The sequence below is a fragment of the Macaca fascicularis genome, chromosome 18, assembly GCF_037993035.2.
Source record: "Macaca fascicularis isolate 582-1 chromosome 18, T2T-MFA8v1.1".
Lineage (NCBI taxonomy): Eukaryota > Metazoa > Chordata > Mammalia > Primates > Cercopithecidae > Macaca > Macaca fascicularis.
Window position 1 is genome coordinate 79,377,130 of NC_088392.1, and position 20,223 is coordinate 79,397,352.

Below are 20,223 nucleotides of genomic sequence, written 5' to 3' on the forward strand. Positions count from 1 at the left end.
GTCAGCCATCCCTCATAAGTTTTTTTTTTTTTTTTTTTGGAATTAGTGAGATACTCTAGATAAAAGAGTATTACACACTAAATTAAGGTTGTATAGCTCCAATTACAAACTACCAAGAATGATAATCTAATTTTTCCAGATGGGATCCAGTGTCCCCCCTGGTTCAGACAGCTGGGCTGGGACAAGGGTCATGGGCCCAAGCACAACCTCAGGGGCTCTCTTTAAACCAGGCAGACACTAGGGCCTGTCACATTTCCATTTGCATCATTTTGCTTCCCCCAGCTTATTTTAAAACTCTGTGTTGTCAGATGCAGAATTTCTATTCTCCCATTAAAAGTATGCACCCTCTTAGAATTCCCCAAGTGCCCTTTGCAATTAGCAAAGCCTGTGTAAATAGTTAATGAAACTCATCAGACTCACAATAGAGATGGCAATGTTGCTTTGGCACAGTACTTTGTGGGTATCAATTTATTGTTCTTTCGTATACCATTTTTGTTTGAGGCAGGCCTAGGATAAATCTTGAGGTTGGCAAACTTGTCTCAGTTTTCTTTGCATGACTACTTCCAGTATCCATGCCAAACGTGGCGTGTGTAAGTATGCGTACACACACACACATACTCCCAGGGATTCAGTGCCCAGGGTCTTAGACTTCATCCTTTCCTGGCAGTCATAATGGCCACGTCTAATGGCCGTGTCTTGGCCTGCTCTACCTGGGCAGTGTTCATCATCTCTTGAACTTGCTTTGACAAACTAATTCTAATCTGGTTCCAAGTAGGCTGTAACATCAAAATGAACATCAGAAACATTCTATTGTTGATAGCTATGATATGGTAGAATACAAATTCTTAAGGGGGAAGAGACTTTAGTTTTTTTTTAATCAACTGCTGTATCAACAGCATCTAGAACAGTGCCCAGCATATAGTGGCTACTCAGTGAGTACTTGTTCTGTGTGAGATGCACAGGTTCATGTGCCATCCCTCAAAGGGAGATTTGCAGTTTTGTGCTCAGGCCTTAAAAACTTAAAAGCATGAAAGACTGCCAGTCATAAGCTTTAAGGTAGAGATATTTCTGGGGGAGATGTAAGCCCACAGTGTCCCTTAAGTAACAATTAGGGAGCTACTTTCACCCATTAATGCTTTTGCACATGCCAAACCCGCTTTCTCCATTTGTATTCTTGGTTACTATCTGCTCAAATTCAGCAAGAGAAGGTGGGTTTCAGGATTTGGTGATTAGTGCAATCTGTGGGCCAGTGACTCACTTTAGTACTTGTTTGCTTGACTTGAGAGTCTTGGATTTTGCCTGAACTATGACATGGAATAGTTTTGCTATCAAGGGTGGCCTAGAGTTTGTTCCCCATTTGGTCCTCTTGACTTTCTTTTTCTTCTTTATTGGAGACAGAATTAGAAGCAGAAACTAAGAGATATGTTTTCATACGACTTTGTAAGGCAAGAAAGTTCTGCACAGACTTGAGCAGAAGGGAATTTAGTTCATTCTACTGAAACCTTGCTTTGCTCTGGCCCACCCAGCATGGTCCCTTTGGAGATCAGATTTCTGGTTTTGTGGCTCAGTACTGAGCTAATGGCACTGCCAAGCCCCCGAGCTGTGCTGGCAACAGTTTCGGAGACAAGGACTGGCATAACCCATGGCTCCTTCAGGACAACGGATGTTTGAATTTTTAGGTATATGTTTAGACTATACAAATAAAAAGTCAGAAAGAGATTTGCAGAGTTGCTAATTGTCAATAAAATTATTAAAGAAGAATTCTGAGTTTCATGCAATATTCCCATTTACATTGTCAAATTAATTTTTTGTGATCTTGTATCTTTATGGCAGCAATTGCCAGTATTTTTTCCATAAATCACTTGTCCCATACTATACTCCCTAAAAAATTCTGCTGTGAATAGGTTTTTGGGGTGCGCTTCATACTATATTACTCTCTTGGACATTTTCAATGCTCATTAGCATATCCCAAAGAAATATTTAGTAGGGAAATACTGGTCTTTCTTAACCTACAATATCTAAAACTTACATGACTGTAGGAAGCCTTCAACTGCATTTTTCCCCCACAAGAAATCTTTAATATGGAAAACTGATAGACTCAGACCACTACTAGGAAAACCTTGTTCTAGGGAAGTCATTAGTTTATCTGCTTTAAAGCCAAGTCCTGGACTACTGTTTCTAGGCTTAGAAGAATTTTTAAGGAAATGCTTTTCTTAGGGACACTCTTGCTGTTTCTGTTACAATCTATTGAGTCTTTTCTGTGGATGGATTAGACACTGGGCCAGAGTTTTACGTATGTCTTCTTGAATGCTCACAATGTCCCAACTAGGAGAGTATGAAAATAGCTATTTCACCAGTGAGGAAATTGAGCACCGTGTAGGTTAATTAATTTCCCAAAAGTCCAAGTAAACCCATGTCTGTCTACCTATGCACACTTTTGACAATGCAAATATTGCCTTTCAAATAATGCACTTTTTTGCAACCTGGGTCACCTCCAGATGGTCAACCAATAGATGCATATAGCCCTTTTCCATTGCTTAAGATGAATAACTTTTTCTTGTCGTCATTTCTTATATAGTTCCTGGTTTAGTACTGCTTGCATGTGCAGTAGTACTATGAGCAAGGAGGCAATGGTAGTGATGGATTATGCATGAGCTCCTTAAATAATGGATTACAAACAGGACACTAAGAGGTTGTGTGTTTAGTTGCTGATGTAAGCATGAGAAAAGTGGATAATGTTGGATCACGAAAGGAGAGGAACTAACAAATGCTGCTTTCTGTGAATGTGCTGAGCAGTGAATCTGACAAAATTACCTCTTCGGTTCTCTTGACTGCTTCCTTCCCACTTCTCCCCACTCTAGCTGCAAACTCACATTTCCAGCTATCTGGGAGTGCCTGAAAGTCATTCTTTGAGTTCCCATTGTTGGCTTTGGGAAGGTTACTTGTTTTAATGCTGCACTAAAATCCACTTTTGGGCTGCTGGAGTCGAAACGGCCTCATATCAGTTTTCTAGGTGACAGCATATTTGAAAATCCAATTCAAGCTATTATATTTCACAAACCTAAGTGTGAAACACTGCATTTATTTTTAAACAATTTGCTTTATATTTTCAGAAGAAAAATTATTATGCTCTTTTGAGAACAATTGTAATTTTCTTTTTCATCTGAGAAAATTGGGCCCTGATTTCTTTGGGACTCAACTAGATGACATTTAGCATCAATTATTGATTTAAAATTCCATGATTTTATGCTTTTGGTGATAGCTTATGATTAGTGAGGGGATACTCATGTGTGTTCAGAGACTTCCTTCTCTTCTGAAACATGTTACTATGAATTGCAATTGTAATTACCATGCAGCACTATGGGTAAAGTTCAAAGAGCAGGCTATCTCCAATTAGTCAATCTACAGAATGTGTTCTTCACGGTCACTTCTGGATAATATCATCAGAATTAGGACACCAACAAATATGCTGAGGTTAGAAAACAATTCCAAAATGTATCATCAGAGAAATTTAAGGTGCTATCTCCAGTGTGTGAAGTTGCTAAATGCCAAATAATGTTCTACATTTCTCATATGTCTGAAAGATACTCAACTTTAATAAAAAACAGGAAACAGAGAAGTGAGAACTAAACTAAAAATTACCTACAACATATCACAATTTAATTTTAAATGAAAAAAATAGGCCGGGCGCGGTGGCTCAAGCCTGTAATCCCAGCACTTTGGGAGGCCGAGACGGGCGGATCACAAGGTCAGGAGATCGAGACCATCCTGGTTAACATGGTGAAACCCCGTCTCTACTAAAAAAATACAAAAAACTAGCTGGGCGAGGTGGCGGACGCCTGTAGTCCCAGCTACTCGGGAGGCTGAGGCAGGAGAATGGCGTGAACCCGGGAGGTGGAGCTTGCAGTGAGCTGAGATCCGGCCACTGCACTCCAGCCTGGGTGACAGAGCGAGACTCCGTCTCGAAAAAAAAAAAAAAAAAAAAAAAAAAAAAAATTTAAATGAAAAAAATAATAATTTTAAATGAATTTATTTGGTTATTGCCTTTCATCTCACCTTCAGTTTGCCTAAATCCTGAGTTAAGTATATCACAAACTTTAATCTTGGAAAGAGTAAAAAATCAAGAGGTAAAGCATTGCATTCATGAAAGACTTCGAGATGTCTAAGGCATTTCTCAACTCAGCTAACAAGAAAGAAAGTCAGTGAGTCTATGAGTTAATCTTGTTGTGATTAACTTCTGAACCTGTTCACTGAAGTCTTCATATTACTGTCTAAGCATGGGGCCTCCTTTAGAAGAAAATTCTCTAAAAGAGGTGTATGTTTTTCTAGGAATTTGTGTTGGAAGTAGCTTGGACAACAGGCGCTTCTCCAGTCTGCTTCCTTAGTTAGAAGGAGAGAATCTTCTAAAGCTGTGTCTGACCACAATGCAGCCATGCCGTTTTCCTGAAAAACCTGGACCTTCTACCTTTATCTTTCTTGGCACAGGGCTATCATTTCAGGAAGTGGGGAGGCTGTGTGACTGTGGGCTTTGAGATAATTTTGTCTTGTGATATGACAATAAAATGTGCTAACCCATTCTAGTCACTAACTAGAAATGTTTTAAAATTAGCTATTACTATTTTACTTGAAGCACATTATTTTTGCTTCCATCCCTGAACCACAGACTTAGGGAAATCTTTTAGGTTTTGGTTGAGAAGAAGAGAAGACAGATAGCAGATATTCATCTCAAAATACAAAGGATGATTCCTTCCTATTTCAAAGGAGTGGAGCCACATAGAAATTTATTTCCTGAGGAACTAGACTTATTTGACTGTTCAGTCTCTACTTTTAGAAGATTGGTTGCCTCTTGGGTAACTAGATGAATATTTTCCAACTCAGCTTAGAACCCTGGGTTAAATCGGCATCTCCAGTCAATTCTGGAATGGACCTGGGTTAGTCAAAATTAAAGTAAAAAAGTAAGATGCATGCATGAAAGAGATTATATGAAATTTTAGAACAGCCACACCTACAGGTTTCCCAATCTGTAAACATGGCCAATTTCCCTTATTATAAGAAATGGATTTTTTAAAAAAAATTCTTACAAATTTTATGCTTTACCAATGTGCATTTTAAGTCAACCATAGCAGTTCTACCCAAAGAATGCATGCTTACCAATATCATTGCATTTATTTCCAAATGTGTGTCTGCTTGTTGAAATTTAGTGTAAATAAAATATTTTACATATTCTGTAACTCCTCAAAATGTCTGTGTGTAGAGAGTTTCTGCATTTATGAAATTTAAGTTGGATGTTTTGAAAAGAGAGTATAAGCGATGGGTTAAAATTTTATGTTGAATTAGCTTTGAGTGAGATTACAGTTTAAAAGTTGGAAAAAATAGTGTAAAGTAGTTTGGAAACCTAGAAAGGCCTTCATTTGGGTTGATTTCCACAGTGTTTTAAATAACGTTCTTCACTAAAAAAATTAGGAATCTTAGATATTGCTTTATGGGTATAGTTTATGCAAGAAAGACACTGCAAAACTCCAAAAGGCAGACCCACACTCAAAGAAAATGTTTTATCCTTAGATCAAAAGAGTGGCAGAAATCAATGTTTGCATACTTTTCTTTAAAGGAAAGTGATTAAAGTATGAACATATTATCAATTTATGATTCCCTAACTTGTTCAACTTTCTTCAACCCACATTTCTACTACCAGTCTGGATTTTGACAGACAAATGGGATTCCATTGTAGTACTTACCTGTAAAGCAGCAGTTCTCAACATTTTTGGTTGCAGTACCTGTTAACTCCTTTAAATATTATTGAGGATCCCAAAAGTTCATATTAATTTACCGTATTAGAAAGTAAAAATAAGAAGCTTGAAAATATCTTTAATATGCTTATTTAAAACTAAATACCATTTTTGATGAAAAGCATATTTTCCAAAACAAAGAATACTTTACTGAGAACAGTGGCATTGTTTTACATTTTCCAAATCTCTTTAGTATCATTAATGTCTCTTTAGTAATAGAAAACGTCTGGATTTGTATCTGCCTCTTGTTTTTTGTCATTTTGGCTAAAATGCATAATGAAAGTCTGGCCTCACACAGAATACAGTTGGAAAAGGGAGGAATATTTTAATAGCTTTCAAGAAGGTTGTGGGTATTCTTCTCGGAGACTACACCAAAACTCCACAAGTTATAGTTTCCCGATGGCTAGCTGCAATGTGTAATCTGAAACCACACCAGGGAACTTTTTATTTGATTACATTGAACCCATTAATCTAACTTGCACTTTGAATGGATCTTTTACCTTGAATGATTTTGTAGTGTCATGCATGGGTTCCTTGAGTTATGAGGATCTTCCAAATGTTTATCCATTTTATTACATGATAACCCAAACCCCCACATTTGTCAACATTTTCACTGACCTTGTAAAAAAGTCTTTAAGATTGGAAAGATGTTAAGCTCACCATGATAGATACAGTTTTCTAATTAAGATTTTTTTTTTTTTTTTGCTTGAAAGGTCTATTTTTTTTTACTTGGGAACAAATATTCTTAGTTGTTTTTCTTCAAGTCAGATGCTTACTTCATTTTCAAGAAAACGGCTTCCAGATACCCATCCATACAATCATAATTGATATGTCAGTCATTCTCACAAGTACTATAAAAATGGTGTACCATGAAAGGAGAAGTTGGGTCAGCTCGCAGCTCAGATACCTGTACGAGTGCTTTTCCTTAAATGACGGTTTTCTTCCATATGCAGCAGAGGCACTTTGTGAGAACTTCCCATTTGTCTCACAGAATAATAAAACGATGGGAACTCAAGGGTGGAGATTTAATAAAATAAAAAATTGCTACACGTTTATCAAAAACTTTCTTAAATAAAACTGACTTCTTTTTAAACTTTGGTAGTGAAGAATCCAATGGCTACCCATACAGTTTCATACCACTGCACCGATTTGTGCAAAGGCATCAGCAGTTTCCGCCAACATTGCTGTACAACATCAGTACAATTGTCCATGCAGTGAACTGGTTCCAGGCAAGGTGGCTGAAGAGGAACAGCTCCGGTCTGCAGCTCCCAGCAAGACCAACACAGAAGGCAGGTGATTTCTGCATTTCCAACTGAGGTACCCAGTTCATCTCACTGGGACTGCTTAGACAGTGGGTGCAGCCCACAGAGGGTGAGCAAAGCGGGGTGGGGCATTGCCTCACCTGGGAAGTGCAAGGAGTTGGGGAATTCCCTCTCCTCGCCAAAGGAAGCTGTGAGGGACTGTGCGGTGAGGGAAGGTGCTGTCTGGCCCAGATACTATGCTTTTCTCACGGTTTTTTCAACCTACAGACCAGGGGATTCCCTTGGGTCCCTACACCACCAGACCCCTGGGTTTCAAGCACAAAACTGGGCGGCCATTTGAGCAGACACCGAGCTAGCTGCTGGAGTTTTTCTTCATATCCCAGTGGTGCCTGGAACCGCAGTAAGACAGAACTGTTCACTCGCCTGGAAAGGAGCTGAAGTCAGGGAGCCAAGTGGTCTTGCTCAGCAGGTCCCAGCCCCACGGAGCCCAACAAGCTAAGATCCACTGGCTGGAAATTCTCACTGGCAGCACAGCAGCCTGAAGTCGACCTGGGACATTTGAGCTTGGTGGGGGTAGGGGCATCTGCCATTACCAAGGCTTGAGTAGGTGGTTTTCCCCTCACAGTGTAAACAAAGCCATCTGGAAGTTTTAACTTGGCGGAACCCACCACAGCGCAGCAAAGCTGCTATAGCCAGACTGCCTCTCTAGATTCCTCTTCTCTGGGCAGGGCATCTCTGAAAGAAATGCAGCAGCCCCAGTCAGGGGCTTATAGAGAAAACTTCCATCTCCATGGGACAGAGCACCTGGGGGAAGGGGTGGCTGTGGGTGTAGCTTCAGCAGACTTAAACATTCCAGCCTGCCGGATCTGAAGAGAGCAGCAGATCTCCTAGCACAGTGCTTGAGCTCTGCTATGGGACAGGCTGCCTCCTCAAGCGGGTCTCTGACCCCTGTGCCTCCTGACTGGGAGACACTCCCCAGCAGGGATCAACAGACACCTCATACAGGAGAGTTCCAGCTGGCATCTGGCAGGTGCCCCTCTGGGACAAAGCTTCTAGAGGAAGGAACAGGCAGCAAACTTTGCTGTTCTGCAGCCCCCGCTGGTGATACCCAGGCAAACAGGGTCTGGAGTGGACCTCCAGCAAACTCCAGCAGACCTGCAGAAGGGGGGTCTGACTGTAGAAGGAAAACTAACAATCAGAAAGCAATAACATTGACATCAACAAAAAGGATGCCCACGCAAAAATCCCATTCAAAGTTCCTCAGCATCAAAGAGCAAAGTTAGAGAAATCCACGAAGATGAGGGAAAACCAGCTCAAACATGCTGAAAATTCCAGAAACCAGAATTCCTCTTCTTTTCCAAAGGATCACAACTCCTCGCCAGCAAGGGAACAAAACCAGATGGAGAATGAGGTTGACAAAATGACAGAAGTAGGCTTCAGAAGGTGGGTAATAACAAACTCCTCTGAGATAAAGGAGCATGTTCTAACCCAATGCAAGGAGGCTAAGAACCTTGATAAAAGGTTACAGGAACTGCTAACTGAATAACCAGTTTAGAGAAGAACATAAATGACCCGATGGAGCTGAAAAAACACAGCATGAGAACTTCGTGAAGCATACACAAGTGTCAATAGCCAAATCAAGGAAGCCGAAGAAAGGATATCAGAAATTGAAGATCAACTTAATGAAATAAAGCATGAAGACAGGATTAGAGGATAAAGAATGAAAAGGAATGAACAAAGCCTCCAAGAAATATGGGTCTATGTTAAAAGACCAAACCTATGATTGATTGGTGTACCTGAAAATGATGGGCAGAATGGAACCAAGTTGGAAAACATACTTCAGGATATTATTCAGGAGAACTTCCCCAGCCTAGCAAGATAGGCCAACATTTAAATTTGGGAAATACAGAGAACACCACTAAGATACTACTCAAGAAAAGCAATCCCAAGACACATACTCGTCAGATTCACCAAGGTTGAAATGAAGGAAAAAATGTTCAGGGCAGTCAGACAGAAAGGTTACCCACAAAGGGAAGCCCATCAGACTAACCGTGGATCTCTCTGCAGAAACCCTACAAGCCAGAAGAGAGTGGGGGACAATATTCAACATTCTTAAAGAAAAGAATTTTCAACCCAGAATTTCATGTCCAGCCAAATTAAGCTTCATAAGCAAAGGAGAAATAAAATCCTTTCCAGACAAGCAAATGCAGAGGGATTTTTTCACCACCAGGCCTGCCTTACAAGAGCTCCAGAAGGAAGCACTGAATATGCAAAGGAAAAACTGGTACCAGCCACTGCAAAAACATACCAAAATATAAAGACCAATGACATTATGAAGAAACTGCATCAACTAATGTGCAAAATAACCAGCTAGCATCATGATGACAGGATCAAATTCACACATAACAATGTTAACCTTAAATGTAAATGGGCTAAATGCCCCAATTAAAAGACACAGACTGGCAAATTGAATAAAGAGTCAAGACCTATTGGTGGGCTGTGTTCAGGGGACCCATCTCACATGCAAAGACACACGTAGGCTCAAAATAAAGGAATGGAGGAATATTTAACAAGCAAATGGAAAGAAAAAACAAAAAAAGCATGTGTTGCAATCCTAGTCTCTAATAAAACAGACTTTAAACCAACAAAGATCAAAAAAGACAAAGAAGGGCATTACATAATGGTACTTTACCATTATGCAGATCAGTGCAACAAGAAGAGCTAACTATCTTAAGTGTATATGCACCCAATACAGGAGCACCCAGATTCATAAAGCAAGTCCTTAGAGACCTACAAAGAAACTTAGACTACCACACAATAATAGTGGGAGTCTTTAACATCCCACTGTCAATATTAAACAGATCAATGAGACAGAAAATTAACAAGGATATTCAAGACTTGAACTCAGCTCTGGACCAAGCAGATTTAATAGACATCTACAGAACTCTCCACCCCAAATCAATAGAATATACATTCTTCTCAGCACCACATAGCACTAATTCTAAAACTGGCCATGTAATTGGAAGTAAAACACTCCTCAGCAAATGTAAAAGAACGGAAATCATAACAAATAGCCTCTCAGACTGCAGTGCAATCAAATTAAATTCAGGATTCAGAAACTCACTCAAAACTCTGCAACTACATGGAAACTGAACAGCCTGTTCCTGAATGACTATGGGGTAAATAACAAAATCAAGGCAGAAATAAATAAGTTCTTTGAAACCAGTGAGAACAAAGACACAATGTACCAGAATCTCTGCGATACAGCTAAAGCAGTGTTGAGAGGGAAATTTATAGCAGTAAATGCCCACAGGAGAAAACAGGAAAGATCTAAAATCGACACCCTAACATCACAATTAGAAGAACTAGAGAAGCAAGAGCCAACAAATTCAAAAGCTAGCAGAAGACAAGAAATAACTAAGATCAGAGCAGAACTGAAGGAGATAGAGACATGAAAAACCTTTAAAAAAATTAATGAATCCAGGAGAGGATGTTTTGAAAAGATTAACAAAATATATAGACTGCTAGCCAGAATAATAAAGAAGAAAAGAGAGAAGAATCAAATAGACACAACAAAAAATGATTCTGATCCCACAGAAATACAAACTACCATCAGAGAATACTATAAACACCTCTATGCAAGTAAACTAGAAAATCTAGAAGAAAGGGATAAATTCCTTGACACATACACCCTCGCAAGACTAAACAAGGAAGAATTCGAATCCCTGAATATGCCAATAACAAGTTCTGAAACTGAGGCAGTAATTAATAGCCTACCAACCAAAAAAAGTACAGGTCCAGACGGATTCACAGCCAAATGCTACCAGAGGTACAAAGAGGAGCTGGTACCATTCCTTCAAAAACTATTCTAAACAATAGAAAAAGAAGGACTCCTCCCTAACTCATTTAATGAGGCCAGCATTATCCTGATAACAAAACCCGGCAGAAACACAACAAAAAAGAAAATTTCAGGCCCATATCCCTGATGAACATTGATGCAAAAATCCTCAATAAAATACTGGCAAACTGAATCCAGCAGCACATGAAAAGGCTTATCCACCACAATCAAGTTGGCTTCATCCCTGGGATGCAAGTCCGGTTCAACATATGCAAATCAGTAAATGTAATCCATCACATAAACAGAACTAATGACAAAAACCACATGATTATCTCAATGGATGCAGAAAAGGCCTTTGATAAAATTCAACACCCCTTCATGCTAAAAACACTCAATAAGCTAGGTCTTGATGGAACATACCTCAAAATAATAAGAGCTATTTATGACAAACCCACAGCCAATATCATACTGAATGGGCATAAGCTAGAAGCATTCCCTTTGAAAACTGGCACAAGACAAGGATGCCCTCTCTCACCACTCTTATTCAACATAGTATTGGAAGTTCTAGCCAGGGCAATCAGGCAAGAGAAATGAAGCATATTCAGATAGGAGGAGAGGAAGTCAAATTGTCTCTATTTGCAGATGACATGATTGTATATTTAGAAAACCCCATCATCGCAGCCCAAAAACTCCTTAAGCTGATAAGCAACTTTAGCAAAGTCTCAGGATACAAAATCAATGTGCAAAAATCACAAGCATTCCTATACACCAATCATAGACAAACAGAGAACCAAATCATGAGTAAACTCCCATTCGCAATTGCTATAAAGAGAATAAAATACCTAGGAATATAACTTACAAGGTATGTGAAGGACATGTTCGAGGAGAACTACGAACCACTGCTCAAAGAAATAAGAGAAGATGCAAACAAGTGGAAAAACATTCCAGGCTTATGGATAGAAAGTATCAATATTGTGAAAACGGCCATACTGCCCAAAGTAATATGTAGATTCAGTGCTATTCCCATCAAGCTACCATTGACTTTCTTCACAGAATTATAAAAAAACTACTTCAAATTTCATATGGAACCAAAAAAGAGCCCATATAGCCAAGACAATCCTAAGCATAAAGAACAAAGCTGGAGGCATCCCGCTACCTGACTTCAAACTATACTACAAGGGTACAGTAACCAAAACAACATGGTACTGGTACCAAAGCAGTATATAGACCAATGGAACAGAACAGAGGCCTCAGAAATAACACCACACATCTACAGTCATCTGATCTTTGACAAACCTAATGAAAACAAGCAATGAGGAAAGGATTCCCTATTTAATAAATGGTGTTGGGAAAACTGGCTAGCCATATGCAGAACACTAAACTGGACCCCTTCCTTACACCTTATACAAAAATTAACTGAAGATGGATTAAATAAGACCTAAAACCATGAAAACCCTAGAAGAAAACCTAGGCAATACCATTCAGGAGATAGGCATGGGCAAGGACTTCATGACTAAAACACAAAAAGCAATTGCAACAAAAGCCAAAATTGACAAATGGGATCTCATTAAACTAAAGAACTTCTGCACAGCAAAAGAAACTATCATCAGAGTGAACAGGCAACCTACAGAATGGGAGAAAATTTTTACAGTCTATCCATCTGACAAAGGGTTAATATCCAGAATCTACAAGGAACCTAAACAAATTTACAAGAGAAAAAAACAACCCCATCAAAAAGTAGATGAAGGATATGAACAGACACTTCTCAGAAGAAGACATTTATGCAGTCAATGAACATATGAAAAAAAGCTCATCATCCCTGGTCATTAGAGAAATGCAAATCAAAACCACAATGAGATACTATCTCATGCCAGTTAGAATAGCGATCATTAAAAATTCAGGAAACAATAGATACTGGAGAGGATGTGGAGAAATAGGAATGCTTTTACACTGTTGGTGGGAGTGCAAATTAGTTCAACCATTGTGGAAGACAGTGTGGCAATTCCTCGAGGATCTAGAACCAGAAATACCATTTGACCCAGCCATCCCATTACTGGGTATATACCCAAGGATTATAAATCATTCTACTATAAAGACACATGCACACATATGTTTATTGTGCCACTTTTCACAATAGCAAAGACTTAGAACCAACCCAAATGCCCATCAATGATAGGCTGGATAAAGAAAATGTGGCACATATACATCATGGAATACTATGCAGCCATAGAAAAGGATGAGTTCATGTCCTTTGCAGGGACATGGATGAAGCTGGAAACGATCATTCCCAGCAGACTAACACAGAAACAGAAAACCAAACACTACATGTTCTCATTCATAAGTGGGATTTGAAGAATGAGAACACATGGACACAGGGAGGGGAACATCACACTCCAGGGCCTGTTGGTGGGTGCTGGGAAAGGGGAGGGATAGCATTAGGAGAAATACCTAATATAGATGACGGGTTAATGGGTGCAGCAAACTATCATGGAGCATGTGATGAATCTGCATGTTCTGCACCTGTATCCCAGAACTTAAAGTATAATAAAAAACAAATAAGTAAATAAATTAAAAAAAAAATCCATAGAGCTTAAAAAGAATGTCAGTGCAGTGAGAAAGGCAAATAATGTCATTGTAGTATTAAAGTTATAAAAATTTTAAAAGTAAAATGATTAAAAATAGTATCATTTAAATATACACAAACTTAAAATATTATAGAAGTTTTAATACAATATTTAAATAAAATAATAAAAAATAATGTGCCATGGTGAACTCCCAGGGATCCACGGGCATACTCTTAGAACCTCTGCTCTGAGGGTCACTGTAGGGGTTAAATTAGCTAATGCACACAAATTACACAACACGGCATGTATACAGGACACCAGGGAGTCCTTGATCCCCATGACTGATTTTCCCAGTGCTCATGCAGCACCCAAAATGCCTCAACCTTGCAGATGTGTCTGGAGCCTCTCAGGAACCTGGTGGTTAGTTTAGATTTCCCTTGGAGAACACAGGTAAGAATTAAGATCAAAACGAAAGGATATAGTCAGTTAGATTTTCCCTTAGTGTCCTTGAGTATCTGATTCATTTTATTCTAGTATTTGTAACAAGGGAAGCCTGTCAGGCCAGAGCACATCTTAAAAGTGTGTGGTTGGCAATAGGGATGTAGAGGTCTTAATGCTGATCAGACCTGGCTCTATTGGTTTGTTAGCACAAGGGGTGCTTAGAACCTGAGAAATCAGCTACATATGGCCAAAATACTGATTATTGTGCCACAAAGGTAATTTATACCTCAGGAGGGATAGTCATTTCGTTTCCTTCTGGGAAGACCAAGAATGATCACGAGTCTGCTAGGAGTACTGGTATTTTGCTTTCTTTGAGATGTGTTGGAGAGGAGAGTGAATGTGTAGAACAGTGTTATGTCCAGGACGACAGCTTTTTAAAGATCGCTTTGGATTTGGGCAGCTTACAGGAAGCCTGGGGTTCGTGCATGTGCTCATGTATGTATATAATTTGCCATGAGTTCCGCTTTTTTTTTTTTTTTGATAAGTTTTGGGAAGATGAAGACCAATTTGCCGTCTGCTCACCTTTCATTTGTTAAAGGAATGTACCCGCAAAGGAGAGCAGGGAAGCCTGAGCTCTACCTGTTTCTTCACCAGAATGTCAGCAGTTTCTTTTCCTGAGGGAGCTGAGGAGCACTCACAAATAATTGGATCCCAAGAAGATTTATGCTTTTAAAGTAACATTCTTTTATCTTGCCAGTCACCTGTCTGATTTCGGATACACGAGCAATATCAGATCATCTCTTAAAGTAAAGGCTTTGAGCAAACACTGAAATATTGCAAAATCTGAAATGCATTGACACAGTATCGTAGAAATAGAAACAGCATTGAAATTTAGAAATATAGGTTAATAAAACGTTATTCTAAAATAAAACATACACACAAAAATACAATTTAAATTGTACCTCCTAGTATGCCATTTTCAAACGTGGTTATATGTTTCACTAAAAAAATATAAACGAATTCATTTATTTGAGGATCTCTAAGGTTCCTTATAGCTCCAATATTCTGAGGCTTTTTGGTTTCAGTCACAGTTCATGGATGATTTTAGGCGGTGGTCTACTTGCGGCTTCTTCTCTATGCATGGCTCTGTGTGCAGTGTTCGTCTGATTCCGAAGATGGCCCACCATTCCTCATGGCTTGTTGGAACGTTTGATGTGGCCCCTCTGTGGCTTCTCTCAGTGCTCATGTCCCACCAGCTGTCATGCCACGGTTTCCCCGTGGACTTCCTGGAGACAGGAGGGACAGATGAGTCTGAATGGATCCTGTTTAGCTGCTTCCTGTATTCACTTCTGTTCCTGCATTCAAAGATGGGTTGGAACAATTGCCACCATTTACCCAACACTTCCTATTCATTCCTTTCAATGCTTCCAACATAATGTGCTTGATTTTTCAATTCTATGTTTTCTGCAAAGCATGAAAGACTACTTTTTGAACTAAATTTGCTATTTTGTTAATTCTCGGAATTCTCTTGTGATTCTTATTTTGGACTAGTCAGCATAGAGGAGAAGCTAAGATGCTATTTTTTACAGAAATGCGTCATTTTAATTGTCATTTAGAAATGCCTGTTATACTATGTTATGGTATACATGGGTTTTGCATTGCATGAAAACTTGTGTTCTTAAGATTAAGTCAGAGTCTTACTTTTCTTTTAGAATGGAATCTCTTCAAGGGTTTCTGACACAAATATCCATGCCATTCTTTTTAAAACAAAACAAGTAAAACAACAATAAAAAACCTACTTTTCCACCCTTGGGAACAACACAACTATGATTTTGTCCTGTAATATATATACCCTAAGCAAAAGTCTTTTAATTGACCCAAATATAAGCTAGTGCCACTTGTAATATGCCAGATGACATTTTTCTCTTATAATTGAAGAATATTTTGTTTATCGTGACATAATCCAAGCATGATCCTTGAAGATGAAAAGGTTCAGGGCATAATCCAAGCATGATCCTTGAAGAAGAAAAGTTCAGGGACAGAATTTGTGTGAGAAGTAATGAGGACATGTTCATCATAGGAAGTAATACGGGTTCCCACTAAATCGAATCTATGCCTTTCCAAATCTTGATAAAGCTTTACTGCAAACTTTGTTTTACTGTGCTTGTTCCTGATATGGTTTGACTCTGTGTCCCCACCCAAATCTCATCACCAATTGTAATCCCCACATGTCAGAAGAGGAACCTGGTGGGAGGTGATTGGATGGTGGGGATGGACTGCGCCCTTGCTGTTCTTGTGACAGTGAGTTATCACGAGATCTGATTGTTTGAAAGTGTGTAGCACTTTTCCCTTCACTCGCTGTCTCTCCTGCCAGGATTTGAAGAGGAGAGTGAATATGTAGAACAGTGTTATGTCCCGGATGACAACTTTTTTTTTCCTTTTTTAAAAAATTTTTCATTAAACTTTAAGTTCTAGGGTACATGTGCACAACGTGTAGGTGGGTAACATATGTATACATGTGCCATGTTGGTGTGCTGCACCCATTAACTCGTCATTTACATTAGGTATATCTCCTGATGCTATCCCTCCCCTCTCCCCCCTCCCCAAATAGGACCCAGTGTGTGATGTTCCCCTTCCTGTGTCCAAGTGATCTCATTGTTCAGTTCCCACCTATGACTGAGAACATGCGGTGTCTGGTTTTCTGTTCTTGCGATAGTTTGCTGAGAATGATGGTTTCCAGCTGTATCCATGTCCCTATAAAGGACATGAACTCACAGGATGACAACTTTTTAAAGGGGATGTATTTTCAAGATCCCTTTGGATTTGCGCAGCTTACAGCTTTCCCTTCTCCTTCCACCGTGATTGTAAGTTTTCCGAGGCCTCTTAGTCATGCTTCCTCTTAAGCTTGAGGAACCGTGAGTCAATTAAACCTCTTTTCTTCATGAATTATCCAGTCCCAGCTGGTTCTTTATAGCAGCGTGAAATGGACCAATACAGTTCTTTTAAAAATAACACGCTCATTCTGTAAACATTCTAATTTGTGCCCACCAATATATTGGGCATCCAGTAAAGTTAATCAAACTGAAAATACATGCACCAAAACAATTTAAAAAACTCAAAACAAAAAAGTCAAGAATTTAAATGGACTACAAAGAACTTCTGTTGCTTAAAAGCTAAGTAACAAAGCTTATAGTTTCAGAAACTTTTTTTCTTTTGTAAGACCTGAGGACAATGAGAACACTTGGACACAGGAAAGGAAACATCACACACCGGGGCCTGTTGTGGGGTAGGGGGAGCTGGGAGGGATAGTGTTAGGACATATACCTAACGTAAATGACGAGTTAATGGGTGCAGCACACCAACATGGCACATGTATACATATGTAACAAACCTGCACATCGTGCACATGTACCCTAGAACATAAAGTATAATAATAATAATAAAAAAAGACCTGCGGACTAGCCCTTGCTACGTCATTGACCATGTATATACTTGAAATTGATTTATTTCGTGCCTCTGTGCCTCTAATAGTCCATCCTAAAATGGATGGTGAAATCCATACACACCACACACAAAAAGAATTGAGATAGTCTTTTCACCTTTGCCACCTGGTATAACTCCTGAGTAATACACCTGCCCCGCCCCACCTCCTTTGAGTGTAAGCAGGATTGTGACCCCCCCCCCGACTCCATTTCCCACCTTTTTTTTTTTTTTTTTTGGAGACAGGGTCTTACTCTGTCTCCAAGGCTGGAGTGTAGTGGTACAATCATAGCTCACTGCAGCCTGGAACTCCTGGGCTCAAGCGATTCTCCCATCTCAGCCTCCAAGGTATCTAGGACCACAGGTGTGTGCCACCATACCTGGTATTTATTTGTTTTTATTTGGTATTTGTATTTATTTGTTTGTATTTTTTTGTAGAGACAGGGGTCTCACTATGTTGCCCAGACTGGTCTCGAACTCCTGGGCTCAAGTGATTCACCCACTTTGACCTCCCAAAGTGCTGAGATTACAGGCATGAGCCACTGCATCTGGCCTGTGACTTGCTTCTAATCAATGGGCAACGGGACGTCACTCCCTTGATTATATTAGATAGCAAACCTGTAAGCTCTCATGCCCATGATTATGTCACATTATGTAAGACTGTCTTAATAGTCTTGAGGGAGTGTCTCGCTGGTCTGGAGGAGGCAGGCAGGCACTTTGTGTGGGGCCTAGGAGGAGGGCGGTGTGGAGAGGAACCTGGGGACCTGTATTCCCGGAGAGCTGCTTCCACCAGCAACTAGCAGAAAACCTGGACTCCTAGTTATAAGCCCACATGGAACTAATTCCTCCAACATGCACATGCACTTGGAAGAAGACCCCATGTTCCTGGAAGGAATGCAGCCAGACCGACACCTTGATTGCAGACCACAGAACCTTAGCAGGGGATCTAGCTGAGCCTGCCGGGACTCCTGACCTGTGGAAACTGTGAGACAGCAAATGGGCAGGGAGTTTCTCCACTCTCTGCCCTCACTTTCACTGCCCCCGCACGGTATCAAAACTGAGGAACAACTTAGGGACAATGCTATTAAAGTAAACTCCAGCCTTTATTCCGATTTCACCAGGTTTTCCATTAATACTTTTTTATTGCTCCAGAGTCCAATCCAGCATCTCGTGTTTAGTTGTGATGTTCCCTTCCCTTCCTGTGGTCTGGGTCAGTTTCTCATTCTCTCCTAGTTTTTCATGACTTGACAGTTTTGAAGAATACTGGTCAGGTCTTTTGTGAAGTGCCGCTTGATTTGGGTTTGTGGAATGTTCTTCTCGTCATTAGACTGGGGTTATGGATTTATGGAGGGAATGATGAGAAAATTTTTGGAAGTGATGGAAATGTTCTATATTTTGTGTTGTGGTGGTGGTTTCATGGGTGTATACATTTGTTAACAAATTAAACTATGGCATAAACATGAGTACATTTTATTGTATGTATCATACCTCAGTAAAGTTTTCGGAAATAGATATTTCATATGCACATACGTACATATGCAAACATACCAATCAATAATTAGAATTAATTAATGTCTAATTGGTTCTTTACCACAAGACTGCTTAGAATCTTTCAGCTTCTAAATGTACTAATGCTTCCTGTGAGCCTCTAAGCGTTAGATATCTCATGGAGCACTTCCAAATGCAGAATCTGAGATGTTTGTTCTAACACTTCATAGAACCTGATACACAGATTGAGACATGCTGGTTTAAGTAAATTACATTTGCATGTGTAGGAAAGATAAGAAAAACATGGAGAGTTGTGCAATTTTTCTAGCACGGCCGGCCAAAGATTGGGAAAATGTTTTTGTCCATTGAAGTGGAAATCTCTCTCAGGTTTAGCATGTTATGACGTCTGTGAACATGAAAAAGTAATAACATTTTGTATTTTTCATTTAATCCATTATCTTAGAAATTGTTTGGAAACAGGCAAGGTGGAGGACTTCAGTGGATGAAGGAAGGAACCCAGGCGCACCTGTAGCCCAGTATTGTGTGGTGGTAGCTGCTAAATCTGGAACTCTTTTTCACCCTTTGACATTGCTCAGTACTTGAGCGCTGGATCTGGATGGAGCTGGGAGAGGGCTGAGGTGCGAGGGCCGGCTGCTGAGGGCCTGAGGGATGGCCCTTAGCTTACAAGCGGGAGGAAGAAAGGGGGGTAATTTTGAACTCTAGCGGCAGCACGCCCACTCCCAGGAAACCCCCTGGTTCATACAGTCACTATTTGATATGGGTCAGTTGCTGGACACAAAAACATATCTATTTATTAACCTACCTGAATCTCTGTGAGCTCAAACAGTTCTCTGTTTGGAAGCTGAATTCAAGCATGAAACAGCATTAGCTGATTTTTATCTTGAGTTGTGTTTTGATGCTTTGACAAGACTTACTGGCAGGTTATGATTTATGACTTGTTTTACATGATGCGTGAGTTGTGTTTGCAATTATATTGATAAAGTAAACATTCCTCGCATATGTGATTCCATTATGCACTTAAATACTAGACAGTATTGAATGCTGAAAGCATTGAATTGCTTGAAAAGTTTTTCTCAGTGGGCCTCAGACCCAAAGTCTGCAATAATAACGATTTATAACGTTTGGGGAGGTTGTAAATGTACTTAAAAGTATTCAACCCATTATAATTGTGTTTGCTGCTTCCTGGCCTGTGCTGTGTCCTGAGACATGGCAATCATGGTGTGTGGAGGCCGATGGTCAGGGGCCAGCACCTGGAACTGAAAGTAGCTGACTTGGATAAGGCAAGTTTGGGACTCAGACCCAGCGGCAGTACCTGGTGAAGGTCTAGCCTGGCAACCTGCATG